This window comes from Periophthalmus magnuspinnatus, chromosome 9 (genome assembly GCF_009829125.3).
Source record: "Periophthalmus magnuspinnatus isolate fPerMag1 chromosome 9, fPerMag1.2.pri, whole genome shotgun sequence".
Classification (NCBI taxonomy): domain Eukaryota; kingdom Metazoa; phylum Chordata; class Actinopteri; order Gobiiformes; family Gobiidae; genus Periophthalmus; species Periophthalmus magnuspinnatus.
In genome coordinates, this window is record NC_047134.1 from 33,766,189 (window position 1) to 33,780,416 (window position 14,228).

Genomic DNA, 14,228 nt, shown 5'->3' on the forward strand with positions numbered 1-14,228 from the left:
GATACTGAGACTAAACATTCAGCTTTTCCGTCTTACGTACGCGTTTCACGGAACAAAAATCAGCTTTTCTTAATGGATTTATCAGTTTATAATTAGATCGACAACCTGGTTTGAAGATATTGTTGGAAAAGGTTGAGGTTGAGGTGAGTTTAAGGTCGAGCGATTATGGTTAAAGCTTCTGGAAGTGAATGTAAATCGAGTTTGTAAACGCAACATGTGTGCGTTTGTGCGTTTGTGTGTGTGTGTGTGTGCTTGTGTGTGTGTGGCATTGATCTCCAGAAGCAGCTCCTATAAATTCAAGCCGTGCGATCCATTCCCCGCTGTTGACTTTCAGTGGCCGGCTCCCACCTTGAGCAAAGCGCCCACTTTTATGGAGATGGCCCATTCATCCGCGCTCTCCTCTTTTCCGCTTCCTTTCCATCCGTCTTTTTCTGCTGCTTTTGACTTTTCATTTCGCTCCTTCTCCTTTGTGCCAGGCTCATTATGTGTTTCTCTTTTGGCCTTTGTCTGTGCGGAGGTCTGATGGGGGCGCGCAAACCCTTCAGATCGCTGCGTTTTACGTTCGTGAGAGACGCTGGTTGGTTAAAAATAAACTGGTCAAGAAAAGAAAAAAAAAATGCAATTTTCCAGCGCGGTGCAGACAGGAAATGGTATAAATGGTTATTCCTCTTTTGTGAATGATTTTCCCTTTCACTCCAGCCACAAAATATTTCCGGACAAAGACGTTGGTTTGAAAAGCGAGGCGGGTTTCAATATCGGCTCGATCGTTTTTGCGTCTTCGTGCTCTTGACCGCACACTTCGCATTTAACGTTTTGCTCCCTGTGTTTTTGTTTTGCCATTTAGCAGCTCATTAGCATAGTTAGCACACATGTTAGCAAGATTTAGCACGAGATTTAACATAGTTAGCACACATGTTAGCGAGATTAACTGTACTTCTGTCTACAGTTTGCATGTTCTCCCCTCGTCTTTACCATTAAACATCTCCTCAGTCGGTGGATTTTACTTTACCGTATTTTCCGGACAACAAATGGCGCTTTTTTTCATAGTTTCGTGGGTGCGACTTATCCTCAGGCACGACTTATAAATTAAATATGTTGTTTTTTTCTTCATTATTATGCATTTTTTAGCTGCTGCGACAGACCCGAGCTCTGGCAGGACTTTATCTGCAAAAACTATTAAGAGCTTGAACACAGACATTTTGTGTAAAAAAAACAAAACAAAATGAGAAACAATTGTGACTCTAGGAAAAATGTGTCTCATTTGTGCTGCTGACAGGTGCAGGAAGACATGTGCCTTTAAATAAAAAAATAAAATAAAAAAAAAAATAAAATAAAATTACAAAATGTAATAAAAAATAAATTAAATTATAAATAAATCAAATTAAAAAAGATATTAAAATAAAAAATAAAAAAATAAAATAAAAAATATGAAATAAAAATAAACATAAATAAAATAAATAAATAAATATTCTAAAATATTATTATACTATATTCTTAGAAATATTCAAAATTGAACATGTTCTTGTTGCTGTTCTTCTAAAAATTTACACTGTGGCCTAAACAACCCAAAATGTGTTGTCCACAGATGAGGACACCAGGTCTCAGGAGGTTATACTCCAGAAAATACTTAATACTTAATTACAACTGTTGCCAAAACAATTGACATTTTTCTATGTTTTGAATGACAATCTTCAAAATGGCGCCTATAAAGTGAAGATTGAACCCTGTGTATAGAACCAGGACCTAAATGTCGGACTTTTTGTCGTTAATGATGAGTTTTGATATTACACAAACATTGATATAAAGAAAAGTTTTAATGCCAGACTGTGGAACCTTCTGGGGAAATCAAAAATATTAATAAAACACCCCAGATGTTAAGATGTAAGATAAGTACAGTATTTTCCCGGACTATACGTCGCTCTAGAGTATAAGTCGCACCACGAAAAACTGCAGAATAATGAAGAAAAAAACATAAGTCGCATTTTTGGGGAAATTTATTTTACAAAATCCGACACCAAGAACAGACATTTTATCTTTAAAGGCAAGTTATAATAATAATAATAATAAAATGTGGAACAACAGGCTGAATATCAGTACATCACGCTAACGTAACACATTAGAGCGCCCTCATGTGGTGAAGATGTGGAATTATATGTTTAATAATTTCACGTATAAGTCGCACCTGAGTATAAGTCGCCCCGGACAAACTATGGAAAAAAAAAATGCAACTTGTAGTCCGTAAAAAAAGATTTTTGTGTTTTTCATGTTCAAACGTAAATCACGTGGACCCAAAAATACACAATACTGCAAAAAGAAAACCAAAAATACTGCAAAACAATAGATGCCTTTGTACTTTTAGCATGAAATATCTGCAGTGTTTTTGCACATTTCCTGGCCTCAGTGTAAACGCGTCTGAACAACTCCGCCAACTCCGGAGGAAGTTCCGCTTTTTCCGCTTTCCTCTTTCTGCTTCCTCATCAGACTCGGCAGAATACGATTTTCTTTTAGGCGTATTTTTGTTCAGTCTTTCTCAGATGTCTTTTAAATGACCGTAATGTTGAAATGTGAACTGTTCAATGGTACAAAAGTTATATATTTGAACAACTCCACATATAAGTCGCACCTGAGTATAAGTCGCACCCTGGAAAAACTAAAAAAGTGCTACTTATAGTCCAGGAAATGATGTACTTAAGTTTTCTGCTCCTTCTCCAGTCTAAAGGAACATGTCTCGATCAGAAATAGCCAGTCCAAATTTGATCTAAATGGTTAATGACGAAACCAGGTCAAAACCCGTGAGAAGAAGAGACAAAGCTAACGTTCAGATCCCACATCCTGGTCCTCTCTGCCGCTGCGTCTCTGTACTTATCAGGGCAAACATTTTCTAAATATATTCACCTGTTCAGACCCAAAACAATAGAGTGACTCATCCTGCTGTCTGCTTTAAATTCCCAGACGGTCGGGATCAATAAGATTGTATAGTAGTAGGAAAGATGGGTGTCTCCTCCTCCTCCTCCTCCTCCTCGTTGTCTTCTTCCTGCTGTGATAAGGGAACGCCTCGATGCCGCTCCATTCCTCTGCTCAGCCACAATAACAGCGTTCAATCACTGTCTCCGTCTGTCCCGTCTCCGTCGCACACTCCCGCCTCGTCTCTTCTCAAATATTCTTATTGCTCCATCTGCATCGCGCCACCTCGACGTGAAACTTTTACCTCTCCGCGTACCGCTGTTCTCCATTTGCGGCCTAGATTTTTTTTTTTTTGCCTTTCTCCGAGGGCAGTGGGGGATTGAATGGATTTTTACAACATGCCTGAACAAAGGGCTGAGTGTAGGACCAGGGAGATGATTACACACTCGAGTAGCTCTCTCAGGTGAGCCGCGCCGCACAAGTGAACATATCAGCGGGCGTTCAAGGCTTCATTTGCGGCGTATTACCAGATAACAGGGCCACGCTGAGAGGAGGCTAAGGTGCGTGACACTTTTAGGCGTAGATGTTAATGCAGAGCGTCATTTACTGCGCCGTCCAAATGACATACATGATGAAACATAACATTAGGCCCACCCGCCGGTTATGGGCCGTTATTATGGGGCAACAACTGTGTACACTGAAATGTATGTCAACAGAGCTAGCATCAAACAGAGCTAGCGCCGAAGAGAGCTAGAAACAAACAGAGCTAGAAACAAACGGAGCTAAAACCAAACAGAGCTAGAACCAAACCAAGATGGGACCAAACAGAGCTAGCAGCAACTGAAATATATGTCAACAGAGCTAGCATCAAACAGAGCTAGCGCCGAAGAGAGCTAGAAACAAACAGAGCTAAAACCAAACAGAGATGGGACCAAACAGAGCTAGCAACAACTGAAATATATGTCAACAGAGCTAGCATCAAACAGAGCTAGTGCCGAAGAGAGCTAGAACCAAACAGCTAGAACCAAACGGAGCTAGAAACAAACGGAGCTAAAACCAAACGGAGCTAGAACCAAACAGGGCCAGCAGCAACTGAAATATATGTCAACAGAGCTAGCATCAAACAGAGCTAGAACCAAACAGAGCTAGAAACAAACAGAGCTAAAAACAAACAGGGCTAGCAGCAACTGAAATATATGTCAACAGACCTAGCATCAGACAGAGCTAAAACCAAACAGAGCTAGAACCAAAACCAAACAGAGGTAGCAGCAACTAAAATATATCAACAGAGCTAGAACCAAACAGAGCTAGCATCAAACAGGGCTAACACCAAATACAGCTAGAGCCAAACTGGGCTAGAAACAAACACAGCTAGCAGCAACTGAAATATATGTCAACAGAGCTAGCATCAAACAGAGCTAGTGCCGAAGAGAGCTAGAAACAAACGGAGCTAGAACCAAACGGAGCTAGAACCAAACGGAGCTAGAACCAAACAGATCACACCTCCAGCCTGACTCAATCATGTACTGATAAAAAGTGCCAGCAGTCGGCGCTAGACCCAGATCTGTGAGCACTGAAAACAAAATAAGTGTCAAACACAATCTGCTCATGCTACACGTCGTCAGATCAATGAGGTGATCTGAGCACAAGAGTTATTGTTGTCACGGTGACAAACACAGAGAGACAGACAGACAGAGAGACAGAGCGAGAGACTCACAGACAGACAGACGAGTGTCATGGAGGAACCTGCCCATGATGCAAAACTGAAACATGTGCAAGTGCAGACAAGTCAAATTTATTTATAAAGACGACCACAGCTGCCCACAGAGCTGTAGAAAGGCAAAGTAAAGTGAAAGTAAAGTGCACTATTATGAAACAAAACAAATAAAAAATACAAATGTTCAGCCCGTGCAAACAAATGTGTTTAAATCAAACTCATTTATTTGCATTGTGCTAATTGATGTGCTAATGATTTTTGAACATTTAACATAAAAAGAGTCACTTTTGCAGGATATAGAGGCTTTTAAAAAACCCTTTTTACACAAAACAAATGAACTTGTGCAAAATCCTCAGACTAAAGTGTATACGCCCATAGGTGTATAATTAAAATCTGTGCTTCAGTGAGTGACAGCTTGTTCAGATGCCGCTGTCACAGGTGGCTAGGCACAAAGTGTGATTGACAGAATGAAAATACAACTGTACTCACAATACAGAATGTGGGAGAAATGTTTCATAATTGCCATTTCAGAACAGCTTTGATAATGAAACGTATCAAGGCGGCATATTTGTGATGCATTGCGATTTGAAAATGTGTTTTATATCGTTTTTATACCGTCTTTTCCCGTTTTTATGTGAGATTTTTTTTTGGTTAGTTCATTATAACCCGCCCGATTAACGCGGTAAGTTAGTTTTAGATTAGATTTAGAAGTTATTTTTGAGACGATTCGCAGCAGAAGACGTTTAAATACGCTCTTTCGGATCGTTAAAATAACCTTGCGCCTTACTCGGTTCCGTTGTTTCTGACAGCTCTTGTTAGAAAAGTAAACATTTCAAAGTGTAAGAATAGAAGAAGTCAAATCTGTCCCTACATTATGTCAGACCTCGTGGCGACGCTTAATCCCGACTGTGTGATAGCTGAAGTATGAACAGACTCGGCGTTTGCAGGCTGGAGGGGAGCGCGGTGCAGAAGAAGCTCGGGTTATGTGATTTTAAATGCCATTTGTGCCAGTGCGCCCAAAGCCTTAAGGACTTTTTTGTTCCCCACATCTGCTGTTACCGCCATCTGTTCAGGCCACAGTAGTTCAGTCTATTCTTCTAATCCAGCTCGAAACTGCTCCGTCACGTCGTCCCCAACGTTAACCGTGTCGTCTTCATCGTGAAAAGTCGTGCACATGGCTCATCGAAGGGACAGGAAGTTCATCTAACACGTGCATTTACCGTCGGTCGACTCTAGGTGGCCTGTGTGGGGGAGAGAGCATGACCTTTGACCTCCTGTCCACAAACAAGAGGCCGGAGCTGCCGTTTTAAATGTGTTATTGTGTGAAAACATGCAGAGAGGATGGAGGAGGCCTGGGAGGAGCTGTGGGGAGGAGCTATGGGGAGGAGGAGCTGTGGAGAGGAGGAGCCGTGGAGAGGGAGGAGCTATGAGGAGGAGGCAGGGGGAGAAGCCACGGGGAGGAGGTGTGGGAGGAGGAGCCATGAGAAGGAGGAACCATGGGGAGGAGCCACGAGAAGAAGCTATGGGGAGGGAGGAGCCGTGGGAAGGAGCTATGGGGAGGAGGAGCCGTGGAGAGGGAGGAGCCGTGGAGAGGAGCTATGGGGAGGAGGAGCCATGGAGAGGGAGGAGCTGCGTGGAGGAGCTATGAGGAGGAGGCAGGGGGAGGAGCTATGGGGAGGAGGAGCTATGAGAAGGAGGAACCATGGGGAAGAGTCACGAGAAGAAGCTATGGGGAGGAGCCGTGGAGAGGAGCTGTGGGGAGGAGGAGCCATGGGGAAGAGCCAGGGGGAGGAGCCAGGGGGAAGAGCCAGGGGGAGGAGCCAGGGGGAGGAGCCATGAGGTGTTCTGGCTCAGTCTTTCTTTCCAAAGAAACCACAAATTTTAAAGTTAAAATCCAATTTCATAAACGTCTTTGTTTAAACTGGTTTATCCTGGACAAGAAATCGACTGATATGTGTTTTGTTTGTTTTTTGTTTTGGTTTTTTTTCATGTCCGATGTTGATGCAGCTCGTTTAGAGAACAGAGAAACCAACGGTCAATAATCTCTGTGGATATATTTGCCCGATATGTGGGGTCAGTTTAGATGATTTTAAACCTTCAGTCCCTTTTAGCACAAACAGATCAGTGCAGCCGCGTTTTTACATTTAAATGTTCCAAATAAAGCTTTATGTGTTCACTTTATCCAAAATATCAGTCTGATCTGAAGAATTAAGTCCCATTTCTACTTCTAACTTTACATTAACGGCGAACAGAACTGACAAATATCTTTTTTTTTTTCCATTAACCTTCAGCTCCGTCTTTGGGATGCACTCGCTCTGCTTCACCGCTTCATTTTCAGACGCGTTTTGACGGTTAATCAAATATGTGCCGAGACTTGTCTGCAAATATTTAGGTCGAGTTTCAAAGTACACGATCTGTAAATAAAACCACTACAGTATAAAAACACGACTTTGCGCCGTGGAGGAGTTTACGCTGAGTTTATGTTCACGTTTTGTCGTTTTAATCGTCTTTTTGCTGCGTTTTATGTTTTAATTACAGCGGCGACTTCCACATTTGCATGGACCCGCCGCGCTTACCGTCCGACGCGCGGCCTCTCGGGGTTAACCGGGGAGCGCGACGCCGGACTGTGGAAACTCGTGTGGGGAAAAAATGTACGTGAATTAATCATGTGACTTTTACCGCGTCGCCGCCTCTTTTCACCCGTCGACCCCTGTCATCGCCGTGTCAGCGGGAAGAACTTAGTCGATTTAAAAAGGCGGAAAAGTTTTCAGAGGAGATAAAAGCAGATGGTTCGTGTTGGTGCAGTTTTATTTTCTAAACCTCAGGTGTGTTCATCACGTGTTGATGTTTCGGTGCTGATTTTCAGGCACAGTTTGAAAAAAAGTGAGTCTTTCTGTGTAAATATCTCATGGCTCATGTTCAAGAGCAGCTTAGATTTGCACAAAATGTATTTTATTTTAAAATTTATCTGGTGCAGTTTATATTCAGGCGCTATAATTTATATTTACAGTAGTGTCGAGTTAAATTATAGTTTTGAGTCTAATTTAGTTTAACTTCAGTCTTTTCTCTCGTTTAACTTTAGTCTTTTCTCTCATTTAACTTTAGTCTTTTCTTTAATTTAACTTTAGTCTTTTCTCTCGTTTAGTCTTTTCTCTCATTTAACTTTAGTCTTTTCTCTCATTTAACTTCAGTCTTTTCTCTCGTTTAACTTTAGTCTTTTCTCTCGTTTAACTTTAGTCTTTTCTCTCGTTTAACTTTAGTCTTTTCTTTAATTTAACTTCAGTCTTTTCTCTCGTTTAACTTTAGTCTTTTCTTTAATTTAACTTTAGTCTTTTCTCTCGTTTAACTTTAGTCTTTTCTCTCGTTTAACTTTAGTCTTTTCTCTCGTTTAACTTTAGTCTTTTCTCTCATTTAACTTTAGTCTTTTCTTTAATTTAACTTTAGTCTTTTCTCTCGTTTAGTCTTTTCTCTCGTTTAACTTTAGTCTTTTCTCTCGTTTAACTTTAGTCTTTTCTCTCGTTTAACTTTAGTCTTTTCTCTCGTTTAACTTTAGTCTTTTCTTTAATTTAACTTTAGTCTTTTCTCTCGTTTAACTTTAGTCTTTTCTCTCGTTTAACTTTAGTCTTTTCTCTCGTTTAACTTTAGTCTTTTCTCTCGTTTAACTTTAGTCTTTTCTCTCGTTTAGTCTTTTCTCTCGTTTAACTTTAGTCTTTTCTCTCGTTCAACTTCAGTCTTTTCTCTCGTTTAACTTTAGTCTTTTCTCTCGTTTAACTTTAGTCTTTTCTTTAATTTAACTTTAGTCTTTTCTCTCGTTTAACTTTAGTCTTTTCTCTCGTTTAGTCTTTTCTCTCGTTTAACTTTAGTCTTTTCTCTCGTTTAACTTTAGTCTTTTCTCTCGTTTAACTTTAGTCTTTTCTCTCGTTTAACTTTAGTCTTTTCTCTCATTTAACTTTAGTCTTTTCTCTCGTTTAACTTTAGTCTTTTCTCTCGTTTAACTTCAGTCTTTTCTCTCGTTTAACTTTAGTCTTTTCTCTCGTTTAACTTTAGTCTTTTCTCTCGTTTAACTTTAGTCTTTTCTTTAATTTAACTTCAGTCTTTTCTCTCGTTTAACTTTAGTCTTTTCTTTAATTTAACTTTAGTCTTTTCTCTCGTTTAACTTTAGTCTTTTCTCTCGTTTAACTTTAGTCTTTTCTCTCGTTTAACTTTAGTCTTTTCTCTCATTTAACTTTAGTCTTTTCTTTAATTTAACTTTAGTCTTTTCTCTCGTTTAGTCTTTTCTCTCGTTTAACTTTAGTCTTTTCTCTCGTTTAACTTTAGTCTTTTCTCTCGTTTAACTTTAGTCTTTTCTCTCGTTTAACTTTAGTCTTTTCTTTAATTTAACTTTAGTCTTTTCTCTCGTTTAACTTTAGTCTTTTCTCTCGTTTAACTTTAGTCTTTTCTCTCGTTTAACTTTAGTCTTTTCTCTCGTTTAACTTTAGTCTTTTCTCTCGTTTAGTCTTTTCTCTCGTTTAACTTTAGTCTTTTCTCTCGTTCAACTTCAGTCTTTTCTCTCGTTTAACTTTAGTCTTTTCTCTCGTTTAACTTTAGTCTTTTCTTTAATTTAACTTTAGTCTTTTCTCTCGTTTAACTTTAGTCTTTTCTCTCGTTTAGTCTTTTCTCTCGTTTAACTTTAGTCTTTTCTCTCGTTTAACTTTAGTCTTTTCTCTCGTTTAACTTTAGTCTTTTCTCTCGTTTAACTTTAGTCTTTTCTCTCATTTAACTTTAGTCTTTTCTCTCGTTTAACTTTAGTCTTTTCTCTCGTTTAACTTGAGTCTTTTCTCTCGTTTAACTTTAGTCTTTTCTTTAATTTAACTTTAGTCTTTTCTCTCGTTTAACTTTAGTCTTTTCTCTCGTTTAACTTTAGTCTTTTCTCTCGTTTAGTCTTTTCTCTCGTTTAACTTCAGTCTTTTCTCTCGTTTAACGTTTATTATCCGTCTCTTTTAACCTCTCGTCCTTCATCATCGTTTGGCTGAAAACACCCGTCTAATTTTGAGTTTTTCGAGTATTTAGGGCCGTGCTTTTCAAAATTCCGTGCAGCCTCCATCACTCCGCTCACAGACCCACGTCTCCACCTCTCTCTGAGCTGTCAGGTAGACGAGAGGGCGGAGAGGGCGGAGCGTGCTGAAGCATGGCCTTCTGGGAGTTGTGGTTTTCACTCGTGAGCGGGCCCTAGGTCTTGCACGGATGACAGGTTTTATTTGATACCTGGCCTGATTCCGTCAGTCTGTCTGAGCTCAGTTTGGCCCAGAATGACACAGCACTGCTCAGACACGGCGCTCCGAGTTATCCCAGGATAAATTTACACGATAAATAAACACGCACGACCTGGAGACGGACCGGACGCGCTGAGAAATGCACCGGGAGTCGTCTGGTTACGCTAATACGCCACAAGGGGCACTGTTTGTGTGATGTCGTGAAAATAATAAAATCAGAACAGCTTCATTTTTACATTATTCTCTCTGTTTTTGTCTGTAAAACCCCTCACCACACACTTTATACACTTTTCTCACACACTCCTCCTTCATCTTCCTTCTTCTTCTTCCTTTTTCTCTTTCTTTTTTCTTTTTCTTTCTTTCTTTCTTTCTCTTTCTTTCATTTTCTTTTTCTTTGTTTTTTCTTTCTTTCTTTTTCTGTCTTTCTTTTTTCTTTATTTGTTTTTTCTCTTTCTTTCTTTTTCTTTCTTTTTCTCTTTGTTTTTTTCTTTGTTTTTTCTTTGTTTTTTTCTCTTTCTGTCTTTCTTTTTTATTTCTTTTTTTCTCTTTCTTTATTTCTTTTTATTTCTTTTTCTTTCTTTCTTTCTTTTTTTTCTCTTTCTTTTTTTCTTTTTCCTCACCACACACTTTATACACTTTTCTCACACACTCCTCCTTCATCTTCCTCCTTCTTCCTTTTTCTCTTTCTTTTTCTTTCTTTCTCTTTCTTTCATTTTCTTTTTCTTTGTTTTTTCTCTTTCTTTTTCTCTCTTCTTTCTTTATTTGTTTTTTCTCTTTCTTTCTTTTTCTCTTTCTTTTTCTGTCTTTCTTTTTTCTTTATTTGTTTTTTCTCTTTCTTTCTTTTTCTTTCTTTCTTTTTTCTGTCTTTTTTTCTTTTTTTCTCTTTCTTGCTTTTTGTCTTTTTTTTCTTTCTCTTTCTTTCTTTCTTTTTCTTTCTTTTTTCTCGTTCTTTCTTTCTTTTTCCTCACCACACACTTTATACACTTTTCTCACACAGGCGTTAACATTTTCTCACATTTCTCTCTCGTTTAAACTCTCTCAAAGTTCAAACCTTCGTAGGCGTCTTTGTCGGTGCAGAACGTTTCATCGACATTGTGGGTTTTGTCGGTGGAGAAAACAAATTGCAAACGTACAGCACTTCAGAGTCACACTGAGATCCAACGTTTATGTAAATTTGTCACTGGAAAAAAGCACGAAAAATTGCACAAAAAAATCCACGAAACAGCGAGATTGCGAAAGGTGAACCGCGATATAGCGAGGGACAAACTCGTACGTTGATTTTATTACATTTACACAAAACAGTTTCTGCTGCAGTGGGACCAGAGCGATGGAGTAAACTCTTAAACACTGTCTGAGGTCCGTTTGTCTGGATATTTGAGCTTCTGAGATGCTGATGTAGAGCCGTGACCTCTCAGCGCTCCGTACAGATAAAGACACGTGAAATAAAACAGCAGACGTGTAAACAGAAACACAAAAACCTCCTGTGAGACTAAAGACTTGACAAAGACGAGTGCGGCTTTAATATTTCTTGCAGTGCATCTTTGACGAAGGAAAAACGACACATAAAACTAACATTTCTACCACGATTCGAGCAGCTTCCTGAACTCTGTGCGTTTATTTACACTGAGGTTTATATTTGTAGAGGAAATAATGAACAAAATGATTAAACGACTCTTTACTGGACCAAAGCCGTTTTACTTTTGGACCAACGCTACAATTTTATTTTCAAGGTTAAACAGTTATTGAAATATTCTCCGCGTTTCTCTTGACCGTTTTTCTCTTATTTCCTTAAAATGTAAATTATCTGAATACATTTGCCGTGTACAGTGTGTATTTATGCGTCTGATGTTTCTGTTTGAGCAGGGACAGTGAATATTTCTGTACATTTTTGAGAATTTGAGAGACGTCACCAGTCGACACGCGTAAAAAACACATTAATATAAACATGATATATATGTTTTCAAAGTTAAAAATAAAAAACATGTATCATTTAATCACAGACAGGCTCATTGAAGCAGTATTCAGTATCGACTCACTTCCTCAATATTGAAATTTTAATATTGTGACTCTATGCCACGTATGTCAAACTCAGGCCCGGGGGTCAAATCTGGCCCGCAGTGTAATTATATTTGGCCGCGCACCACTAATACTACAAATCCCAGAATGCTTTGCTAGTGCACTGCAGTCGAGACCAACACGAGCCTCTTCTCTTTGACCACCTCCTTTTATCTGTTTTAATAAGAAATGAATACTGATGTGTCTTTTATTTCAAGTTTTTATTTATTTTTTGGGATAAAAAAATAAATTTGAAATAGGCATTTAATAGTAATAATAATAAAGACAAAATAAACATATAGAAATAATACAATGTAGTAATAATAATAATAATAATAATAATAATAATAATAATAGTAAATAATATTATAAATGAAATAAAAAGTAAAAAAAATGAAAATCCCGTCCAGGTTTGAATTCCTTCCTTACAGTAATTGCAGAAAATGCATTATACAATATTTTATTTCAAATTTAATTCCCCAGATGTTTGTAAAATCAAGCTTGAGTTACTCCAAGTTTTGCGTTTAAGCGAAACTAAAGTTTGTCTCTGAAAATGTTAAACGTCAAACATCAGTCACTTTTTCGATAAATATTAAGTTTGGCCCAATGTGAATTTGTCTGTTTTTAATTTTGTCCCACTGTGAATCAAACATGTTCCTCACCTCAACTGAGATGATATAACTTGACCTGAATGTTCCACAGTCTGGCATTAAACTTGTATTTCCATCCATTTATTCAAATCAAAGCATTTTTTTTAATTTTTTTTATTTTTTTTATTGCTAAACAGTAATTAAACCAAACGCTATCTTTATCTGCGCACCTCTCGTTTGCTTACGATCGACCCTACACCAGACACCAGAAAGCTACACAGTGGAGCTTTAACTTCAGAAAACGTGTCTGTTCTTACTTGATCTAAACGTACAAACAAACCCAAAAGAAAACTGTAAACACGAGCGAGCGAAGACTTTTAATAAAACCCAAACCCGCAGACATTTTAAACTTTAATCACAGACACAAACTTTTAATCCAGTTCCCGTCGATAAAACTCCACGCCGTACGTTCCACCTCGTCACCTTGTTCTCGTTATTCCCACTCGGAGAGGTACACGCGCCCCCTGGAGGGCCCCCGACGCGCCCCCCGTCCCGTCTCCTCGTACCTCCCCGCAGCTCCCAGCCCGTGCATGTCTTTAGCATATTTTACCGCCGCAGAGGGTCAGTTGTTTTATTAACTGCCCTCGTTCTTTCTCCTCTTTTCCTCTCTCGTCTTCTCTCTCCTCGCTGCAGTTTTTCACTCTATTTGTTGTGATAAATGGCTGTTAGATGTGATTTCCCCAGGATCATATCTCTCTGAGGGCCCTGCACACTCCATAATTAGACGCCGTGATTAATAATTCATTCTTCTTCCCCCTTTTCCTCTTTTGGCGTCTTTACTAGCGTAGCGTGTGTGTGTGCGCCTGGGCGGGGATTTATCTTTGAAAATGTTAAAATTTGAATATTAAAATTGTATTAATAACGACGATGTGTAAAATGATTTTCCTAAAGACGCGCCCGCGGTCGCAAAACATCGGGGCTGAAGAACACGGACGTCCCGCGGAGTCGAGCGTAAAGCAATTCACGGAAAACTAATATGATTTCACGCTGTCCCCGGTGTGTTTACAGTGTTCATTTTCAGAGCTGTGGGACGTCCGGAGAAAACATGCAGAGGGAACGGGTCGAGGAAACGCACGCGGTTCGACTTATATAACAGTAGGTTTGTCGAAAATGAGATGCTAATCGATGCTAAAGCTAGTATTGAAACCACAGCCTCGTTTGAGCAGGTGTCGATACTAAAAACGTCACATTAACGGGACAAAAATGAACCTTTTCTGAAAGATTTTGAGCTTTTTCACATCCGCGTCCACGGACCGATACGAACCGACCGGACGCTGAGGGATTACACGTATAACACACGTCGGAATATGAAAGAAAATACCGGAAAGTTTGGACTATTGAGCACCTGAGTATTAGTATTTATTTATTTTTTTTTATTAAGATGCTTTCTTTTTTTACTGATTAAAATTCGCCATCAACACGCCATATGCTTTTATTTCCTCTTAAAGCTTTGTCGTCTTTTTACATCGACTAAGTTCTTCCCGTTTGCCGCCTCCAACGTCGCGCCATCGGTTCATTAAAGCCAAACTCACGTGCAGTGGCTCTATTTCCTTCTTTGACGCTTAATTTTATCGCATAATCTTTCCTCGCGTCTCTCGCTTTTGCGTTTACTGTCAGAGAGTGCCCCCTGGTGGCCGCACCGTTGTAGAG

General features: G+C 39.2%; 2 protein-coding genes across 2 annotated transcripts in view; both read left to right on the top strand.

Moving 5' to 3' along the window:
• aacs (acetoacetyl-CoA synthetase) overlaps positions 1–5,323 on the top strand; it is a 302,245-nt gene extending 296,922 nt beyond the window's left edge. The window contains exon 19 of the mRNA XM_055224337.1: positions 5,313–5,323. The gene's annotated coding sequence lies outside the window, so the exon portion shown is untranslated. The remainder of the gene's footprint in view (positions 1–5,312) is intronic.
• The window catches only part of si:dkey-215k6.1 (transmembrane protein 132D), a 346,463-nt gene that overhangs the window by 223,414 nt on the left and 108,821 nt on the right, over positions 1–14,228 (top strand). The gene's annotated exons all lie outside the window — the stretch shown is intronic.